Source organism: Misgurnus anguillicaudatus, chromosome 23, assembly GCF_027580225.2.
Source record: "Misgurnus anguillicaudatus chromosome 23, ASM2758022v2, whole genome shotgun sequence".
Lineage (NCBI taxonomy): Eukaryota > Metazoa > Chordata > Actinopteri > Cypriniformes > Cobitidae > Misgurnus > Misgurnus anguillicaudatus.
Window position 1 is genome coordinate 1,824,164 of NC_073359.2, and position 22,484 is coordinate 1,846,647.

The 22,484-nt window shown below is 38.7% G+C and overlaps 1 long non-coding RNA gene across 1 annotated transcript; it reads right to left on the bottom strand.

The window, feature by feature from the left end:
• Window positions 1–2,301: 2,301 nt before the first annotated feature.
• Window positions 2,302–5,846, bottom strand: LOC141359442 (uncharacterized). Its single transcript, XR_012365883.1, has 3 exons — window positions 2,904–5,846; window positions 2,615–2,669; window positions 2,302–2,542 (listed from the first exon to the last, which is right to left on the bottom strand). It is a non-coding gene; the product is annotated as an uncharacterized lncRNA (long non-coding RNA).
• Window positions 5,847–22,484: the final 16,638 nt, after the last annotated feature.

Genomic DNA, 22,484 nt, shown 5'->3' on the forward strand with positions numbered 1-22,484 from the left:
CAGTTGTTGAATTTAGAACCGCCTCAGTTTTCTCGCACTGCCGAAGTGCACGCCGAAACCCTGGAGTGGCCGATTGTATTAGCGGGGTCCGGAATAAACTAACCCCATATTGATCAAAAAGACTCTGATAACACTCTCTCAGAACATTCATCCCCAAAATACCTGGAGTGATCATCTTACGAGTTTGTAATGTTGCATTTATAGGATCTTTTACAATCAAGATACCCCGTCTTGGAATGCACTGATTTAAAACATTCACATCGAATTCCACATAACCTATATAAGGGATATCAAGTCCATTAGCAGCTTTTAACCCAAGCCACTCACAATCCTGCTTTTTTACATGAGAAAGATATTTATTGAAAAAACTCTCGGTCACTGTTGTGACCATAGAACCGGTGTCCAATAGACATGGGACATTTACATTATCCATCTTCACACTTAAAGCAGGACATGGTCCTACTAACCGATCGTAAACAGAAGAATCTGCACAGGAGCCCTCTACCTTCCCTCCCAGCGTATGGCTCAATACGCTGGGGGTTACAAGTTTTCCGGCAACCTAGAGGGTTCTCGAACTAGTTCCCCCTCAAGAGTATCAAGAACAGTATTACAGTAGCGAGCAATATGCCCAGGTCGATTACATTTAATACAGATTGGTCTACCATCAGGTGCACGTTTAAATCGGTTATTCTGACCAGAAGGTTTATTAGCAGCAGGAGCCAGGTGCTTCACCAACAAATCCAACTGCGCTTGTTGTTTCAGGACTATATTCTTAAGTTCTGTCAGCTCTGTAGGAGGCTGAACACAAAGGGCTTCACAACTAGGTGTAACATGCGTCTCATAAGTATATGGGGTAGGGCGTACCTGCTTATCTCTGTTAGGTTGTCCTTCATCAACCCACTGAATGGCCTCCCGTTGTATCTCTAAGAGCGACATAGTCTCGCTACTTCGTACCAGCTTTTTCAGCTCCCTGCGAAGCATATGGTCACGCACATTTTCACAAAATTGATCTCTCACAACAGTCTCGGTATTGGGTATAGCACCTGGCTTGCACTGCTCCACCCTTTCCATTAAAGCCAAAAGGGCATGTGAAAACTCATATAATGACTCCCCATCCCTCTGCTTCCGATCAAAAAACTTTTGCTGCCAATACACATATGATTTTGAACATCCATACACTTCTTTTAAAACATCAAAGATTTGTTGTGAATTTTCCCTTACCCCCCGAGGCCGATATTTAATTTCATTACGGGCCTCCCCTTCTAAGTGATCTAAAAGAAAGAGAGCTTTATCCCATTCAGACATGTACCTTGACCTGATACAACTCTGAGCCTCCTCAATCCATTCTTCCACAGACAGTGCCCCGGCGACTGAAGATCCAGAAAACTTGGGACATTTACGTTCTCTGGGAAGATACACAGCTTGTTCTCTACGGGAGGAGGCAACCTCCCCCCCACTAGCTTGTCCCTCCCCCCCACTAGCTTGTCCCTCCCCCCCCCTCGCGTGTCCCGCCCCCCCCCTAGCTTGTCCCTCCCCTGCATCCCCGCCTTGACTTGGGCCCACAAGTCTTTGATTTTCCAACGTAAGCTGCTCCACTTGGGCCCGTAGTCGTTGCAACTCGTCATCCATTCTGAAAGCGCACCAAGCGACCACCAGACGACGATGCAGAAGAGACTGATCCTTCTAGCCGCTGTTCTCTAGGTTCAAAACAAAAAAACAACAAAAGAACAACTGAACTGCTCCCCAAAACACAAAATAATCAATCCTGCCGACTACGCCAAAATGTAGCACCCCTAATGGAGCTGAATGGAGATGCATACAAAAAAGTCACTACCGCAAGCATAAAATAGTAGAAAAATACATTATACTTTATTTAACAAAGCATTAAAATAATTTGGGTCATCCACCCGACCGGAAACAGCCCACAAGGGTAGCCACCGTCAGCGGGTATACATCAACGGGCAAGGAATAGTAAAGATTACCACAGGGAGGAGTAATTACACTGCACACTTCAAACCACAGCAACCTTAACCAGATAAAGCCACCATAAATCATTAGTGATACCCACTCAAATCAAATCAATATACCACACCATGAGGCACAAATACATTATGGCTCTTATATATCCCTGCCACGGATTACCCACATAAAATGGTGGGAAGCTACCCGAGAGGTATAACCAAAGGGTACAAGGAAAAAAAAACACTTATAAAAAGGAAAAAAAGAAAAATTTAATCCCCTAGCCAGCAGTCAAACAAACTCAAACGCAAACTCAATGATTCAAAATAAAACAAACACAAGCTGGCTAGGGAATTAACAAACATTCATAACTGGGAGCAGTCAGTTTTATAAGTAAAGTAAATAACAAAAAAAAAACTAAAGAGAACAGCGACTAGTCACTATCTTCCAACAACCTATAACAAAATAGATAATTTCATGAGTGCTAGTCACATTCAAATAAACAAAACTAAAAAATAAACATACCTTAACAGGGCGAAACCAACCAGACACATGACGGTCCAGAACATCAAACACCCACATTCTACATGAAATAAATCATTTTCATACATAAAACATCCCAATAACACAAACAAAAGAAATAAACAAAACATACCTTAGCAGAGCAAAAATCATATACACGATGGTCCTGAGCTTCAAACTATCACATTCTAAAACACAATAAAATACTCATCACCACTTGTACAAATTCATCCGATATGGTGCATTCATTCACAGATGCCTATGCTTTATCATAATACTAATGGCTACATCCACACCAGAACTTGCATTCACACAGGTAAGTAACCAAAAACCCCTATCCGGGCACTTTTAAACCAGATAAGAATACAACCAACACACATACCTAAAAGGGCAATTAAACAGTATCCGTAATAAACGCTTACCGTCTCATACATAGAAAGATACACGGGGACTCCCGATCCCACAGGGCCACAAGCTGAGCAACAGGCAAATGCTAACAGGACCCCAGCTGCCCTGCGCCTTCGCCTGTCCTTTAAATAAGTGCGGCTTATTATCAATCTGTACTGGGATTAGAGATCGCTTTCACATTCCCCCGCCCTTCTTTCTTGCTACCTTGTTACAATCTGATTGACTTTTTAAACATGTTCAAATATATAATGCTTAACATCGCTCACTAACTTCTTTCGTGAAAGAATCTCCCTCGATGCTCTGTCTACAGCGCCACGCCAGGGGGGGACTTTCAAGATGGCTCCTTGAACGCACGCGTTTTGATGAGCTCGCAATCCTAATCATTTAAGAGACCCTTCGTAACGTTATTGCAAAGAAAATTTTAAAAGATAACTCACATTGATATTACGGTGATTCACCAAAGACCACAATGGGTGGCTCAGACAAAAGGAAAAGTGCTGGAAAGAAAGCTGGAAAGTCCGAACCAACTGCACATGCTAACCTGGCTAAAAACAGCAGCTGTTTGCAGGCGACCGATAGTTCTGTGAAGATCTCTTCTAACGACTTAATTGAAGACAACTTGCATGATTATCTTAAACAAGGTAATGATCCAGATGATATTATGCTGGCAGAAGAGGAATTTCCATGTCTCCCCGAAACTCCCCGTGAATCACCAGCCCCCAAACAACGCAGAATTGTGGATAAAGATACATCTGTCATCCTCTCGCAGATCTCAGACCTTTCTCAGCTGGTCCAAGTCAGATCAAACACTTTAGAGAAGTTGGTGGAAAAAAATTCTCAGGTAATTAATGAAATTAAAGCAGAAGTCAGTGTCAACACCAAACAAATCTCCGAGTTAAAGGAAACGATCGAGTTTATCTGCGCAGACGTCAATGCCATGAAACCTCGACTGAAGCAAGCTGAAAAGTCTGTCGAGGACCATGAAAAATGTCTAACGTTGTTGGAGGGCTATTCCCGTAGATGGAATTTAAGAATTCAGGGGAGAAGATGTTCGTCACGAAGTCATCAAAATATGTCAATGTCTCTTGCCACAGCATAAAGACAAATTTCCCGACGTCATGGATGTTGCTCATCGCCTCGGTCGTTTCAAAGCTGGAAGCAGCACTCCTAGAGCAATTATATTTCAGTTCACATCACGGTTTTTCAGGGATGCTGTCTGGCGTGCTGCCAAAAACGCTGACTTTCTAAAGAACAACCACCTGAGGATCTCTGAGGACCTGTCTCCCGCCGACAGAGAAACTAGACTGAAATTATGGCCTGCTGTAGAAAAAGCACGCAAGGAAAACAAAAAAGCTTTCTTCGTTGGTGGACGTGCTTTTGTGGACGGCGTTGAGATTCATCCACCCACTTAAACTACGAGGGATGCCCGACTGGTTTTAAGGTGAATAACTGGAAGAAAATATATGTTTATTGCCTCTTTCAGTGCAGAGGTATTCTACCTCATTCTTTCTTTTTTTTATCGTGAATGAGATGGAGTCCCCATGTTCATATATTTTTTTTTTTATTAAAAGAGGCAATTTAAAAAATAAAGACAAAGGGGAATAAAAACCTCACTGTTCTATAGGGAAGATATTCCTTATATTGTTTGAAGACTTGAATGAGACTGAGACTCCAGTTTAAAAGTTGTTATTTGTACATTTATAAAAGAGGTAATAATACTTAAAACGTAGAAGAGAAGAAAGGGTAAAATATATATTTATATATTTTTTTTCTTTGCACAAAAAGGGATTGTTCTCATCCTGGTATTTACTTGTTCTAACCGTTTAAGATTTGCTATAATTCTTTATAGGAATCTTCTGGATTAACATTCTATTTTCTATATTTCTTTGGTTTATGTCTTTATCTATTGTTTCTCTAAATTGTAGAGGGTTACGTAACATTGTTAAGAGGAAAGCTGTTTTTTTTGCATTTGAAGCGCTTTAATACATATTTTTGTTTTATGCAAGAGTGCCATTCGGATATTCAAGATGTTAATTTCTGGAGGTCACAATGGGGACTAGATTTATGGTTCGCTCACGGCACTACTCACTCTGCTGGAGTCTGTATCTTGAAAAATCGTTTTAAAGAAAAAATATTGAGTTCTGAGTGTGATAAATCTGGTCACTACGTTTTACTTGCCCTTGAAACGTTAAACGCAACCTGTATCCTTATTAATGTATATGGTTTCAACTCACAAAGAGAAAATTCTGCATTTTTTGATAGATTAGGAGAACGGGTGACTCATATGTTAGCCATATATCCTAACGCTTATCTGATCTTTGGTGGTGATTTTAATGTCGCTCTGGACAACAGCTTAGATAGATGGCCTCCTCAGGCTGGAAAGCTAAGTCCTGACTATGTAATTACGTTTATGGAGAAATTTTCTTTAATTGATACATGGAGAAAATCTCACCCAACACAACAATGTTTTACTTGGAGTAATAATTCTTTGTCTAGTCAGTCCAGAATTGATTATTGGATTAAATCTAAGGATTTAGTTAATATTGTTACTGATATAATACCATATCCATTTTCAGATCACAAGGCTATCTCAATAAGTATTCCCTTTAGTTCTTCTGTAAATTTAGTTCAAAAGTCTGGATATTGGAAATTAAATAATTCAGTACTTCAACATAAAGAAGTAATCTCTGGCATAGAAAAAATTATATTGACTTTCTGGAATAAAGCAAAGATTGAAGAAAATTATTGTAGCAATTGGGAACTGCTCAAATTTGAAGTAGGTTCTTTTTTTAGGAAATACTGTAAGTTTGCTAAAAAGAGGAAAGCTAATGAGGATGACATCTTACTTAAAATTGGATACTACTCTAGTATCCAAAAGGGTAGATGAATTATCAGAAGTCGATAAAGCAGATCTTACTGCACAGAAACTTAAGTTAGAAGAGATTTATAAACAAAAGGTTGAAGGAGCGTTTGTTAGGTCTCGAAGGAAGTGGCTTGAGGAGGGCGAAAAGAGTTCGGATTATTTTTTTAGACTTGAAAGGCAGCAAGCTAAAAATAATCACATTGAAAAATTGAGGATTAAAGGCAATATTGTAGAGGACCCTAAAATGATTGCACATTTTTGTTCTGAATTTTATAGTAACTTGTATGCTTCTAACTTTTGTCAACAATCAGCTACTGAGTTTTTGGAGTCCTTGCATAATATTAAGCAAATTAATAATGAAGAGTTCAATATATGTGAAGCCTCTCTTAGTTTACAAGAAATTACTGATGCAATTAACTCGTTGAAAAATAATACGTCTCCAGGAACAGACGGGCTAACTCTAAATAATTTAATTGATGAATGTCAGTCTGGGTTTTTACAAAAAAGGCACATCTTTAATAATATACGCCTGGTCTTAGACTTTCTAGATTATTCCGAATTGTTTTGTAATGATAATTTTATTCTCTTCTTAGATTATTACAAAGCCTTTGATTCCCTAGAACATAAATTTTTGTTACAGACCCTTCACAAGGTGGGATTTGGTGACTTCTTTTGCAGATCTATTAAAATGATATACTAACTGCAATAGCTCTATCAAACTTAGTAGTGGTACCTCCCCTAGATTTACTTTGAATCGGGGAGTCAGGCAGGGATGCCCAATCTCCCCATACCTATTTCTGATAGCTACTGAACTTCTAAATTTGCATATCAAAGAAAGCCCGGTAAAAGGAATAACTGTTGATGACACTGAAGTGGTAATAAGTCAGTTAGCGGATGACACCGTTTTGTTTTTAAAGGATGCATCTCAGGTTGCGATAGCATTAGAGACTCTTGAGCCCTTTTCTAAAGCCTCAGGCCTTCGCCTTAACATAAACAAATGTGAGTTACTCCCAGTTGGTAATTGTTTGGAATCCTCAATCTGCAATATTCCTGTGAGAGATAGTGTTAATTATTTGGGAATTAAAATAATCAAAGATGATAAAACTAGATGCCCTTCAAATTTTAAACCAATTATCGAAAAGACACGTAAGGTATTGAACCATTGGTTGTTAAGAGATCTATCACTCAAAGGCTGAGTTCTGCTTACCAAAGCGGAGGGCATCTCTCGATTATCATATGTCGCTCAGTCAATATCTGTTGACAAACACACTTGTAAACTAATTGACGGTATGTTAACAAAATTCCTGTGGAAAAATAAAATTCATTATATTAAAAAATCAGTAATACTGAATTCATATGATAAAGGGGGATTGAAATTTATTGATTTTAGCTCTCTAAATAGTAACTTTAAAATAAATTGGATAAGACAATACCTTAAAAACTCTTCATATATTTGGAATATAATTCCTCGGTTTATCTTTTCTCGTGTAGGTGGCTTAGAATTTCTATTGATGTGTAATTATAAAATTGAAAAACTTCCAAACAAACTTTCTAAATTTCATCAACAAGTACTTACTTCTTGGAGTCTTATTTATAAACACAACTTCTCCCCTCATAGCTTTCTTATTTGGAATAATGCCAATATTTTGAATAGAAATAAGTCTTTGTTTTTTTATAATTGGTTTAGTAATGGGTTGTTATTAGTGAATCAGTTATTTAATAATGAAGGGAATTTATTTACATTTGCAGACTTTACCTCAAGATACAAAATACCTATTACATTGAAAGAATTCAAGATGCTTACTAAGGCAATACCTGCAGGTGTACAGATGCTGTTCAAAAGTAGTGTATATACACCATCACTTTCTGTCTCTCCTCCTAGCCCTGAACATACCTCTATTGGCACCATATGTTTCTCTGGATTAAAGCCTAACAACTATAAAATTAGATCCCTGTTTTTAAGAGAGATTATTTCTACGCCTTATATTATTTCTTACTGGAACAGCTTTTTTAATGATGTAAATTGGAACCAAGTCTGGAAATTACCTCAAAAATTTTTCCTTACAAATAAGGTTAAAGAAATCTCATATAAATTAATTCAGAGAGTTTATCCCACAAAGGAATTTCTACAAAAATTTAAAATTGATATTGATTTGAAATGTTCTTTCTGTGAATGCCCCACTGAAACAATCTCTCATTTATTCTGGTCTTGTCAATATACCCAAAATTTTTGGAACAATGTGAAGTTTTTTATGGCTGATAATATTTTAAAAACCTTTTCGTTATCCTACAAACATGTGATTTTGGGCTATTTTATTAAGAATCACTCCTTAAAAGATGTTGAGTTCATTATAAATTTTATTTTATTTCTTTGTAAATTTCACATCCATAAATGCAAGTTTACAAAAGGCAAACCTCTTTTTATGGTGCTTAAAAAGGAGATTAAATTGTTTGTAGATGTGATGTCAATATCTAAAAATAATAAAGCAATCAAATTGTTTAATATATGCTCCTCATTTAACGTTTTCACATAATATTAAAGATAAAATATAATAAATGGTGCTGACCTATAAGGTATATTTTCTGTATTCAATTACACTGTTATATCCTTTGGATTGTTATAATATAATGAATATCTTTTTCTAAAATGTATATCTAACTATGTACCCTCCTGTTGTGTTTTTTTCTTTTTTTTTCTTTTTTTTTTTCTTTTTTTTTTCTTTCCTCTTCTTCTTATTCCTTCTTGTTGAGGCATGTGGATTTTTTTATTATATGATATATGGCACTGTACATGCTATCTGTTGTTGTTAATAAAGCATTAAAAAAAAAGAAATAAATTACTTTTCAAGAATCGAAAAAAAAATAAAAATACAGCGCCAGGCCAGCGCTTGAGACTCCGCCCACCTGAGCAGCTCGTTTGGATTTAAAGGGATACACACAAAAACGGCGCATTTTTGCTCAGCCCCATAAAGTGCCTATTTTAACATGCCACAATAAATTACCTATCCACACTATTCCTACGCCCCATGACGCTTTGCGCGAATTGTGGGTGCGACTTCCGGCGCGTACTGTCACTGAACCAGAGCCGGTGATTTCCATGATGATTACGGTCATAATTTCATGTATGAACCAGTGTGAGGATGAAATTAAGAAGTGTCCTGATACATCAAGATATATTCAATCGTTTCATGTTGTTCCTCGGGGGTGACGGATCTTCAATGTGCAAATAAAAGCACAGAGACATGCCGTATCTCTACAGTGGGACAGTCAGTCGAGTGTTTAATACATGCAATATACAGAGACTTCTTGTTTTTAAACGTTTCAGGTGATGGTTTAAAATGTCACAACTGTCCCTGGTGTGAGGTTTTTTTAAACGGCAATTTTAATCGACTTATCGAGCTTTTATGGCTACACATCAAGCTTCACGCGATCTGACAGCAACAGTAACTTATGCTTCTCATTCAATACAATGTAAGTTACCAAACCATAATAAACATATTAAACTCCTATTACATGTTTTCGTTTTATGAAAATATTATACACTAAATAAGACATGAGCTTTTGAAATTATTTGCTTAAAAAATTCATTTAAAACACAACAAAAGTAACGGTATGCGTAAACACATCACGAACTATTATAAACATTAACTAATAAGCAGTTAATGTCGTAGGCTATATATTACCCTGATAGCACACATACATCTCGAAGACGTCTATTTGATGTCTGCGTTTACATCTGCAAGACGTATTATTTAGATTGTTTGCTCATCTGCAATACGTCTCTGAGACGTTTCCTAAAAGATGTCATATAGACATATTGAAGACGTCTGCAAGACGTTTTTGATTTAGAATGTATGTAAAGCAGCTCTTTCTAAGACCTTTATAAGATGTTTTTACACACAAGATGTATTCCAGATCTCCAGATCTTTACCAGACATCTTGCAGACGTATCTGTGCTATGTACTGTAATCTCATTTTTGTAATAATATATAGTAGCAGAATAAATAAATCAGCATATTTTTATCTGCATAATATGTTGTTTTTGAACAATTATTGTATTTATTGTTCACTGTCAGTTTCTATGAAAGGTTTTACTGGATGGATGTGTGGATACAGTTAATAGATGCACGTGCGCCACATAAACATTCAGTTCTTGTGCGTGTATTATAGTTAAAACAACCGTTTTGTAAAGATTTACTGCGTTTGTATCATCTATTATGTTAACCCCTAACTGCACAAATTATGCCGATCTTCCTGGAATTCATAATAAGCATTAAAATGCCAGTCAAAACGGCAGACTCATATCCCTCGCAATAGGACTACTATTAGCTGTAGTGGCTCACCGGAAGTTTTACGCATCTGAGCTCAAGATGGCGTCGCCCGCATTTACCTCAGGAATAGTGTGGATATGGTATTTTGAGCTAAAACTTCACATATGTACTCTAGGGACATGAAAGATTTATTTAATATCTTAAAAACGTCTTCTGGAATGTCCCCTTTAAAGCTAAATAACAACATGAGTCTTCCCAGAGTTATGGATGTGACATTTGCTGTGAAACTCAATTGAATGCAGTCATTGCCAATACAACCTTTTTAAAGTTTTCTAAACATTTAATGTTAAGAGTCCAGACAAACGCTAACAGTCTATACTCAAATTTTCTATTTTATATGAGAGAAACATGTATCTTTTTTGGTTGTGACAAAAAAGGACACTGGTTTTGGGAGACAATACGCTCAGAGCCGGATTAACGCAAAGGCAAACTAGGCACGTGCCTAGGGCCCGATTGGCGGGATGGGGCCCAGACAGAGGGGGAATTTTTTTTTTACAAATGTCCCATTTACAATTTCGCCGCTGTCGGGCGGAATCCCCGTATCTCCAAAACCATTATTTTTCAGGAAATTAAAAAAACTCCGTATTTTTTAAGTTATTAAACATTGTTTCATTAAAGACGAGCTTTATGACTCGGGAGCAGAGAGATACGAACTTATGCTCTCATTGATAAAAATGGTACGGACACAGACGTCGCCACTGCCAGCAGTGTTCAACAAATACTGCGGTCACATTGAGCCTTAAAGACGATGCTTCAATAGTTAACCAAAGCTGACTGTAGTATACATCTTACTAAACTCGATTTTAAAGGTTTACGATCTATAAGTGATGCAATACAAAACACGATGAGCGGACTGCTGTCTAATAAGTGGAAATGAATCTGCTCGCAAACTTACCTTCGTGGCTCACGGGCTTCCTTCTGCACAGAAGCATTACAGCTATCGAGTTTTAATAAATGTACTTAAACCTAACTATTTTCACTTGTTAGTGCCTAACAAACAGAAGTATTATATTAATTAAACAGCCATTTTATCTCCAATAAATAAAACATTTACTTGTGTTTAACATTTACAAAATAATTTAATGGTGGTATGCAAAACATTCAATTTAATTCAAAATTGAATTCAATAAAAACATTGCTACTTGTGTTTTACATGCACAAAATAATTTAATGGTGGTATCCAAAACATTCAATTTAATTACAGTATTATATTAGATACATTTTAAAACTTCAATGCATGTATGATAAGCCTAGTAATACGTAAATATTTAAAATACATCAATAACTGATATCATAGGTTAACACAGATAAAATCATAGTTAAGTCTTTCTTTATTAAGCCCATTACTGAGTGTATTTGTGTTTGTGAGTTTATGACTGTTGTTGTCTGAGGTGGTGACTCGGATGGGGACGCCAGTCATCAGAATGGTTGATTTTCAAGTTCATCGTTCCACTCTGTACCTGACAGAGTTCCTTTAAGGACACAGACATGGTTGCTGCAAAAAAATAAAAATAAAGGACAAACGATCATTTCCCTACGTTATATAAGGCATGTTTGCGTATAATAACGAGGCAAAAAAAAACAGTTCCTTGCATAATAATTCATGACTGCAATGGCAGAACTAGCGGGGTCAAGATTTTTTTTCTTTAAGCCCCACAAAAATCACGTTAGATACCAAACATGATAACAAAACCAATGGATAGTGGCTAGCTAAGGGTGTTTTATACACTGTTTAGGTCGGCGCAAATGACGTGTCGCTCCGAGTACGGTGCGTTTGGGTCAGTGTGAACACAACAGCCGCACTCGGGTGCGCACTAAACGGCCGCTCCGAGACCGCTCTAAACAGGTGGTCTCGGAGCGGCTGTTGCCGAACTCTGGGGCGACCCACCTGTGGTGTGAACACTGCCGGACCTCGGACCGAACCAAATACAGGAAGTTCTCCACATGTTTGAGCCACTGGGCTTCCGTTGTGACGTGAGCCGGGTGTTATATTGTGGGTTAACAACAAACAAGCCAAACCTGGTCCGTTGCAGAGATTCGCTGTCTCCTTTACGTTTGAGCTGATGATTTTATAAATGCATAGCTGTCCTCCACACACAAATAGTGACATTACGGGCTTTTTAGCAAACGGCTCCGTGAGAAAGGCTTTAATAGAACAGCTACGCAATTTCGCGTTAAAGCAAAGAAACTTCACAAAGACGTGCATCGTTTATCTCCACATCTTGATAGCTGCGCTCTCCCTGTCAGGCTGGTTGTCGTGGAAACGTGGGGGTGGTCATGAGACGGTAAGAGCTGTCAGAGACCAATGACAGCGCTGACCGTTGTCACATGGCGTACGGTGCGGCATTTCGAGTAAAGTAAAAAAAATATATATGTGAACACAGACCGCACTAACTGAAAAATGATACAATGTATTTTGGTGCGCTCCGAGGCCGCACCACGGTGCGCACCAACATATGTGAAAACAGCCTAAGTCAAATGCAAGCAATATGTGCTTTAAATTCACTTTACAAACGTGAATAGCGTAAAGAAAAATTTAGCAGCCTCAGAAACGATACATTAGAGTTTAGCACTACCATTACTTCGAGATAAAACTGTTATACATAATATAAAAACTGTTATTATATAATTCATATAACTGAAACATAAATAACCAGTGTTTTGAGGACATTTACCTCAGTGGACGTGTTGCTCGACGAGGATTTCGTTGTGATTCTCAATCTTGAAGAGAAATATGCAGCAAAGCTCTCCCGCGGATTACTGACACTTATTGGTTATTTACTGGTACTACTGCCTTAACAATGACACTCCCCATGGCTAAGGTGAGGATAATTTAATAGCCTTTAATAGAGCCGTGTAATGACGTATAAATAATAAATTTAGCAAAAAATTGTCTGATAGACTGGTTAATATACAACACATGACTTAATTTGGCATACAAACAACCAATTTGTAACCAAAGACTAGGCTATGTAAAATGTGAATTAACTTTTATTAGTAACTTTGGTAAGTTTCAGATTTCAATTCATAAATAACCTCGATGGGGGGGGGGGCAAAAAATGCAGCCTGCCTAGTGTAGTCCATTTATTTAATCCGGCTCTGAATACGCTGTAGGAATTCTATAAATTATAAGGCATAACTCAGGATCAATAATTACCCCAAAAATGGGGAAGAGATGGATCTTCAAAGAACAAACTATATTTATAAAAATTTTTGTATGCACATTTATGAGGAATAAAAAGATTTACAGACGTGACAATTATGAAATTTTCTTTGAAAATATCAAAGTATGGGGGAAAATGCTTAAAAGTTTTAACAGACATTGTATGGGTATTTAAACCATGTTTGACATATGAGATACCAGTGTAGGGTGACCAGATGAGATTGGCTGAAATTCGGGACGGGGGGGGCAGACGTAATGGGGGGGGGGTGTTCATCCAATAATAGTTTTATTTATTAATTTCATTTAATAATAAAAGACAATGAATTTCAAACTGAATCAATCATATTAATATAAGTACATATGCATATAAATAAATTTATATAATACGTATAGTATTTTATACTTTATACAATAATAGTTCATACAATAATAGTTTTCTTTATTTTACTTAATAATAAAAATAAGGAATTTCAAACTGAAGTTACTGAACTAATCATATTTTTATTAATATAAGTACATATGCGTATAAATTTATATAATACGTATAGAAGTTTTTTTTTTTATATAATACGTATAGAAGTATTTTTAACAAAGTGCCTTGCCTGCCCTCGACCAATCGACTGACTCCTCCACACGACTGACTGTCACTGCCTGCACTTTCAACTGTCCTCGCGGCTGCTGCAACTTTCGCTCTCTTAGTCAACTCTATAAAACAAAAGGTCCTATTGTCTTTCTGCATATAGATGAATTAGATAAATTAATAGAAACAATACAACGTCAGCATATTTCGCAGAGGTTTTAACTGCTGCCAGCACAATGAGAGCCTACAGTATAAAAACAAGATGCTGCAGCCAATGAGCAGCCGGCGGCGGCGGGCTGCAGCCAATGAGCAGCCGGCGGCGGCGGGCTGCAGCCAATGAGCAGCCGGCGGGGGCTGGCTGCAGGATGACTTAACCTCCTCGCTCATGTTTTATCAGACAACTACTACTCAAGATTTTGCTTTAGTATAATTTTCGGGGAAATTAAAGCGGGATTCGGGATTAAGATTTAGCTTCAGTATGATTTTCGGGACAATTAGGGCAGGATTCGGGATTCGGGACAGCAGCTTAGATTTCGGGACTGTCCCGAATTTTTCGGGACGTCTGGTCACCCTATACCAGTGTGATTAAAAACTTTACTTTTTGTGATAAGGATTTGCAAAGATAAGGATAAGGATTTGCAAGGAATAGCTCATATACAAATCAGCTACAGTGAAATAATGAAGAATCCACAGTTTCCACAATTTTACCAATTTTAATTGTTTTTGAGTAAATACAAAAACCATCTATATTTTAACAACATACATGAACTTTAAGTGACCACAAGTGTTAAAGTAAAGACACATTGTGCCTGCACGCACGCACGCACGCACGCACGCACACACACACACACACACACACACACACACACACATTCAGAGAAGAGAGCACTATTCTGTCTATGAAGCAATCCCAGTAGCCAGGGTGGTCATCTGAGGAGTAAAACCCCAAAAGCACTCCACGTTGTTCATTTCCCCAGAAGCCAGCCCAATAGTCTTTGAAAACTAGCTGCAACTGTGGCTGCACATAGCGATGATTTACAGTTTCCTGTACTTTCTCCGGTGTCTCTCTGACAGTCTATTCAATTCACTACACCTGTTTAGTATCAAAACACAATCATAACAGCACATTAAGTCACACAATTCAGAAAATGAATTAACACATCTTTAACAGTCAAAAATGTCATGTTATGGAAATGAAAGGAAGTGTGATTAATATAGCCTAATTGTTATACCCACAAAAAGCAAGATGGAGCAACCACACTTATTGAACTCACTATAAGGCCAGCTGAAGTGTTCCTCGTGCTGAAAATGCTCCTGGCTGTCAATGTTGTTGACTCTCTGTCATGTTTAAGCCAGTCGGATTGCAGAGCAGCCTTCTTCTAGAACAACAAAGACAAGGATCCTCTGGAGAATATCATCTGGCAACTGCAGATATGAAACATGATTTATTATAGAGACATTACAAGCAATTTTCATCAACATTAAAGTGATTATGAACACACGCCTGCAAAATGTCAGTAGCCACTGCAACATCGTCATTTTTGCTGGGAGTGTAGGTACGTTACCTTCAAAAACTGTCAAATATCTGCATCATGCTTTCCACATAACGCTACCTATAAAGGAGTGAGAAATTAAATGTGAAAACAGCCTCCTCGTATTACTTTTTACGTTATACTACAAACGCAACACACACACACATACAAAACGATTGTGTACTTTCATTACTACTTTGTTTTAACACAATATCAAAACATAGGTTGCGAATATGTTGTCATGATCAGCTAACGTTAACATTCGTGAGACATAAATGTTGTTTGTCAGAAAAAAATAAATATATAAATTGTTTATTCTTTCTTTTGTGTTTGATTACACGATAACCATATGTGTTCTGCTTACATTGCATGTTACAATAACGTCGGTTTCCCAGTGTAATAAGGTAAATTACCTGAATTAAAGTTCGAACTAAGAGCTTCCCGCGACGCCATGTTCATCTCATAAATTCAAGTGGAGGTGACGTGTTTCCGCTTGCCCACTAGTGGAGGTGACGTATTTCCTGTTTGAGAGTGGAGCTCCACTCGCCCATGGTCTGCAGCCAGACCCTCTTGGATTTCCGAAACGTTTCGAAACAGTTATGACGTAATGAAGCCTCATTTGCTAAAATCACGTGACTTGGGCCAGTTTGAAATGTAAGTTATGGCTATAACTATGGATCTATGAGACCGAACGATGACCGTCACCACGGTCTTACCTTGAATGATGCCACTCTGCTAGCTCTCCTCGAGACCTAATGTAAACAATGTCAGATGACTGACCCCAAGTGGTTGGTTCCCTATAAAACATCCGGGTGAACCGAACACTTCCTCTTGCCTGGAACGCCTCAGTTCATCCTGAGTGACAAGAAATGGTGACGGCCATCGTTTGGTCTCATAGATCCATAGTTATAGCCATAACTTACGATCTATTTCGACCTCACTCAGACCGTCACCACGGTCTTACCTTGGATGACTAGTGCCATCAAGGTCACGAAGGATGGAAGCTTGTCCTTCTTCACATCCTTGCTTGGCAGCCGAGAGCAGGATTGTGGACCCAATCGAAACAGGGTCCGCCACATTGACTCTGTAATACTTGGCAAAGGTACAAGGCGAACTCCAAGATGCCGCTGTGCATATGTCCATTAGTGCCACCCCCTTAAATGCTGCCCAGGAAGTGACCAGACTCCTGGTAGAATGAGCTACCAGATTCCTTGGGACTGGTAAGCTCTGACTGGAGTATGCATGTGCAATAGTGTCTACTATCCAATGTGATAGACGCTGTTTTGAGGCTGGTTTTCCAAGACTTTTCTTATCAAAACACAAGAACAACTGAGTGTGTAAATGTCGTAATGACTGTGTCTGCTCAATGTATGTGCGAAGTGCTCGAACTGGAAATAAGGTGGCAAGATCAAGGTCTGTACAAGAGGGATCAGGCTCAGGCTGAAAGGCTGCAAGTTCAATCACTTGATTGATCGTACGATCATTAAGAACCTTAGGCAGGAAAGCCGGGTTTGGCCAAAGAGAGACCCGAGTAGTTTGCTTTCCATCTTAGACAGTCTTCACTCACTGTTAAAGAATGTAATTCGCCCACACGTTTTGCTGAACAGATAGCCAGAAGAAAAACTGTTTTCCATGTCAGTGACTTAAGATCCGCTTGGGCCAGTGGTTCAAATGGGGCTCTAGTTAATGACTGGAGAACCATGGGAAGATCCCAGGATGGTGACCTCAGCCTTTTTTCAGGATAGAGTCGACGTGCCCCTTTGAGAAATTGAGTAACCAAGACATGCTTACCAACTGCTAAACCTTCCACAAGACTGTGGAAAAGAGAAATAGCCGCCACATAAAACCTTACTGTGTTAACTTTTCTTCCTGAGTCTAGAAGTGACTGAAGAAAGCATAAAATCGAATCAAGACCACAATTCGTGGGGTCTAGGTTTTTTCCTGACACCAGTTAGAGAAAACACGCCACCTGCTTGAGTAGTTATCCCAAGTGGACGGTGCTTTAGCATTGTTTATGGTTTTCCTTACTGCTTCCCCTAATTGACAAGAGAAGGGCTGAGTAGGGGCCAGACCCAAAGCTGTAATGTGGCTGGATTCGGGTGCCAAATCTGACCTTCCACTTGAGAGAGAAGGGCCGCTCTGATTGGCAGTGGCCACGGATGGCCTCGAACCAGACGTAAAAGAGGTGGGAACCAATGTCTCTTTGGCCATTTCGGGGGGATCAGTAAAATCCTGCAATACCCCAGATCCACTCATTTGAGTACATGAGGAATCAATGGTAGAGGAGGAAAAGCGTATAGTAAGCCTTTCGGCCACTCGGCCAGTCCCAAAGGCCCACCTTGGCCGTTCAGGGAGAACCACATCTTGCAATGTGTTGTCTCGGCTGATGCAAACAGGTCTGTGTGGGCTTTTCCAAACCTGGTCCATATCAGATGCACCACCTCCGGGTGTAATCGCCATTTTCCCGGGAGAAAGTTCGAGAAAGGAGATCGGCAGCCCGGTTCACTACTCCGGGTATATAGACTGCCCTGAGAGAGGCGAGTCTCGGGTGGGCCCAGAAGAGAAGTCTCCTGGGGCCTCATTTATCAAGCGTGCGTACGCACAGAAGTGTGCGTAAAGTGTGCGTAGGAACAGTTTTACGCAAAGTGTGGAATTTATCAAATTGCATACGTAGAAATGTGTGTAAATATACGCACACCTCTGAGTATGCGTACGCAGAGCATCTAGTGGTAGAATAGCGATACTACATATAGGACCCTGTTCCAGTGAGTAAAGAAGTGTCTATTTTTTATCCACAAGCAGGTGTTAAAAATGATTAATGTCAGTATGGTAACAGCAAATAAGTATAATGATGTATTTGTGATATGTATCTGTATCTGTGAAAGCTCTACATGTGATTTGTATAAATGAAGTCTCCGACAAATGCTTGACATCTTGCGTTATTGGAAGACTTGGCAAATAATCCATTCCGCCGGTAGCGCGTTTTCAAAGATCGCGCCAATGATGGTGGTTTTATATGCTGCTGTCCAAGGTGGAAATTTGTCTGTCCTCCTCCAGTTGCACTCGTTTCACGTCGGTGTGCTGTGACGCGTTTTTTTTTTTTTTTTTTCTTATAATTTAATTTCAAACCACTTTTTTTATTTTTGGAAGTGTTCTCTACTCATATTCAACGGAATTAAACTCACTGGTAACATGTTCCCATGTAGATTTGTTTTCTTTTGTTAGTCATTCCTCCCGCACTAAGTAAACCAAACAGGATGTGTTATTAGGATTTAACATCATCCACCAGTAACTCAATTTCTGTGTCTGTAAAATTCCTCTTTTACGCTCTCTTTGTCATTATTGCGATGAGGGAAAAAGCACAACCACGTGACATATAACGGGAGGTGTTGTCACCATATATGGTTCATTGGAGGCGTTTCGGAATGCAAATGACTATGAACGTGCACGAGCATGGTGCTTAAGAACAAGTGGGATTTATCATCAAGGATTACTTACTGATGTGCGTACGAACCACGTGCGCACGTTTGATAAATCCCGATTTTTTTGTACTTAGGCACATTCTAAATTTCATTCGTAGGTACAAATATAGAATATTTTCTACGCAATGTTGATAAATGAGGCCCCAGGTTTCCTGAAGGCAGCGCAATGACCTGGTTCCTCCCTGATGATTGATGTAATAAACTGCCAACATGTTGTCGGTCCTTACGAGGACATGCTTGTCCTGTAGGAATGGAATCAATTGTCTCAAAGACAGATAGATTGCCCTCAGCTCCAGCACATTGATGTGTTCCATGGTCCAGGGGAACTTCCATGAACCTCTGACCGATCTTCCTTGCCAGACAGCTCCCCAACCTGTCAGGGAAGCATCGGTTGTCACTACCATTTTCCTCTCTGGTATATTCCCCATGTAAGGAGCCATCCACCAGCCCAACGACGGATGAAAGTGGAGTGGGTGAAGGGTTCTCATGTTCGTTCCTTCCTCAGCGCTTCTAGAAGAATAATTCCATATCAGGATTAAATTAATTTCTTTGATCTCTGTGTTTAAATTATAATCTGACTCCAATTTAATATACTAACAATTTAGTGCATTATTCCAATTATCTGTTGATCATAATTTAGATGTTTGATTATTTATAAATTCCCATAGTCTTAGTTATTCGTTCAATAGGGACCCGATATGGCACAGGATATACGTCGGCCGTTGCGTACATCTCACGGACACAAAATTGCCAGTCTGATCTTAGTCAGAGGTTGTCGGGTAAACTAATATTTTTACGTCTGGCCGCCCCATGCTTGCTCTGATCATAAAAATAGTTACTTTAGTCACGATCATGCAACTTGCTAAGTCAGGTGATAGACATAAATCTGAGAGTCCTGGTGAATGTGCTACATGCTCCATTCAACATCAAAAAACCAGTGTGATCATACTTATTTTGCGGTAATACCAGACTCCTTCTAATCTACTGGAAATAATAATTTCTGAAAGAATTAAAATAAATCAATACAATTTCTGAAGATGAATCAAATGTAACAATTTATTATACCAGGCAGGTTTCAGCTTCAAACATAAATTAAAGAATATCATACAGAATTTGATTCAATTCCAATTAATTAAAATGATCAACAGTTGCAAAAGTTACAGTCATACCTGGCAATAGACACTCTGGCTACAGAGTACTTCCATCATGAATATAATATACCCAAAATGGTGTAGGAAGTTTCTTGTTAAAGATTTCTTCCATGATGTTTGAATACACACACCCAAAGTGTGGGAAGTTTCTTGCTAAAGAATACTTCCCCGAGTCTCTTGCCAAGCCATCTTATATACACAGAATGAGATAAAAAATAGTAACATCTCAAATCAGGATTTGGTTGGTCGGTTCTCGTGACCTGAAGGAGCACCAAATGGGACTGTTAACCATCTGTAATCTAGATCTCCTCATGAGTTGACACCCATCACAGGAGTAAAGATTATGTCTTAAGTTTTAAACTTTGATATACTTTCTCTTAGCATTATAGAAATTAGACATTTTTAACCATCGCACCATGACCTTTAAAACAACACCAAACATGAAGATGAAACCTTTGTAGCATCACAACATATGATATACCAAATGTTACATGTATTTAGTATATTTCCAGTAACCAAAACCTTAAAGGAGAAGAGAGAGGGGGTGAAAAACAGATCAGTTCCTGGGTATCCGTGACCCCTGTGGAGAGAGACAACACGTCTCTCAAAAATAGACAACGAATGTGGTTTTTATTGTTTTATGGTCCAGCTCCAAAAACAAAACTTGTCCACCTGTCCTACACCCAGAGGAACACCCTGCCCCAAGCTGCTGCTCCTCATCCATGGACGCAGAGCGTGAACACACTTCCGTGTGACCTTCAACTTCACTCGTCTGTGTAATTTGGGGTGGAGTTGGAATTTGTTGATCCACCACGGCAGTGGTCGTGCTTTGAGCATTCCCAGGGGTACAACCTTTATTGCTGCCGATATTGTCCCCATTAATCTCTGGAACTGTGCCAGCTCCGTCCGTTTGCCTAAACGGAACGATTGCCACAGGGCCGATAAGCTTGCTACTCTCTGTGGGGACAGAGATGCTGTCATTGTTAACATGTTCAAAACTAACTCGACAAATATGGTTACTTGTCGTGGCTCGACATGGCTCTTCTCGTGGTTCAAGCGAAACAGGATTGCAGATGACCAGGGCCGTGCACAGACCTTTTGAGGGGCATGTGCTGAAACTGAAAAAGGGCACCCCCTCCAAATAAATAGCGCATTATAATAGTCTTTAAAACTTTATATTTATTTACTATTAATGATTGAAAAATTCCCTATTAATGAATGAAAAATGAAATTTTATGATAGCTTGGCATAATAAGGATATCTGGCCTTCTAAGTTGGCTTTAACAATTTGCGTCCTGGGTGTTTGTCTGTATTAGGCCTATTTGTAATCATGTGTTTGTGAACTCTTGTGTACTCGCTCTTATTTAATTGTATATTAATTTTCATTTTTTCCTCTGCTTTGCATACATAAAGTTAAATAAAAATATGTTTGAGGAAAAAAGCTATTCTTTTTGGTTTTATGAGCTAATTTTTATTATTTGGTTAAAGCTCACGTAACACACGCTGTTTCTGCATTTCTGATGTTAATCTGGAGTACCTATAGAGTAGTGTAAGATTAAAATTGAAGGAACTTATTCCTTGGTCACAACTTGTCACCACCCCCTGTGCTGATAGTGATCAAAGACTGTCACAGCTGTTTATCCAATACAGTGGGGGTTAAAGATGGTCTTCTGATTGGTCAATTTGAATGTATTATGTTGGGTTTGGTCAAGTACAGTGGGGGTTAAAGGTGATCTTCTGATTGGTCAATTTGAATGTATCAAGTTAGGCTTAGTCACATGGTCAAGAGATAGAGGATAAAGGTCAAGGTTTTTATGAGCTCTGGGCCTTTGCATTTTAGCTTTTGCCTTTGCATTGGCCTTTTTCCCTTTTCCTTTTATTCTCACAACTGTAAGGGATCTCAGGTTTCGGAAGGAGAACAAAACTGCAATCGTTCCCGGGTTTCGGACACAATAGGTCTGAGAGCGTTGCTAGAGTACGAATATATTGTATAGAAATATGGAGCGTTTAAGTGTTAACACTAAATCAAAACTAAACAACAGATTTGTAAATGAAAAGGTTTAATAACAGCACTTAAAGTTACAATTGAAATGGTTACACTTTAGATGCATGAAATGGTACTTAATACAAACAATTGACTGTTTCCAATGTATGTGAGATATTACCTGATAAGATAGAGAACAGAGAAAGAAAGTTTAGAAGAAAGAGATTCACACTTGAGAACTGAAATCTAGGCCTAATGGCCCGAACCCTAGAACTTAGGTGAAGAAAGAAAGGAAAGGGGAAAAGGCCAATGCAAAGGCAAAAGCTAAAATGCAAAGGCCCAGAGCTCATAAAAACCTTGACCTTTATCCTCTATCTCTTGACCATGTGACTAAACCTAACTTGATACATTCAAATTGACCAATCAGAAGATCACCTTTAACCCCCACTGTACTTGACCAAACCCAACATAATACATTCAAATTGACCAATCAGAAGACCACCTTTAAC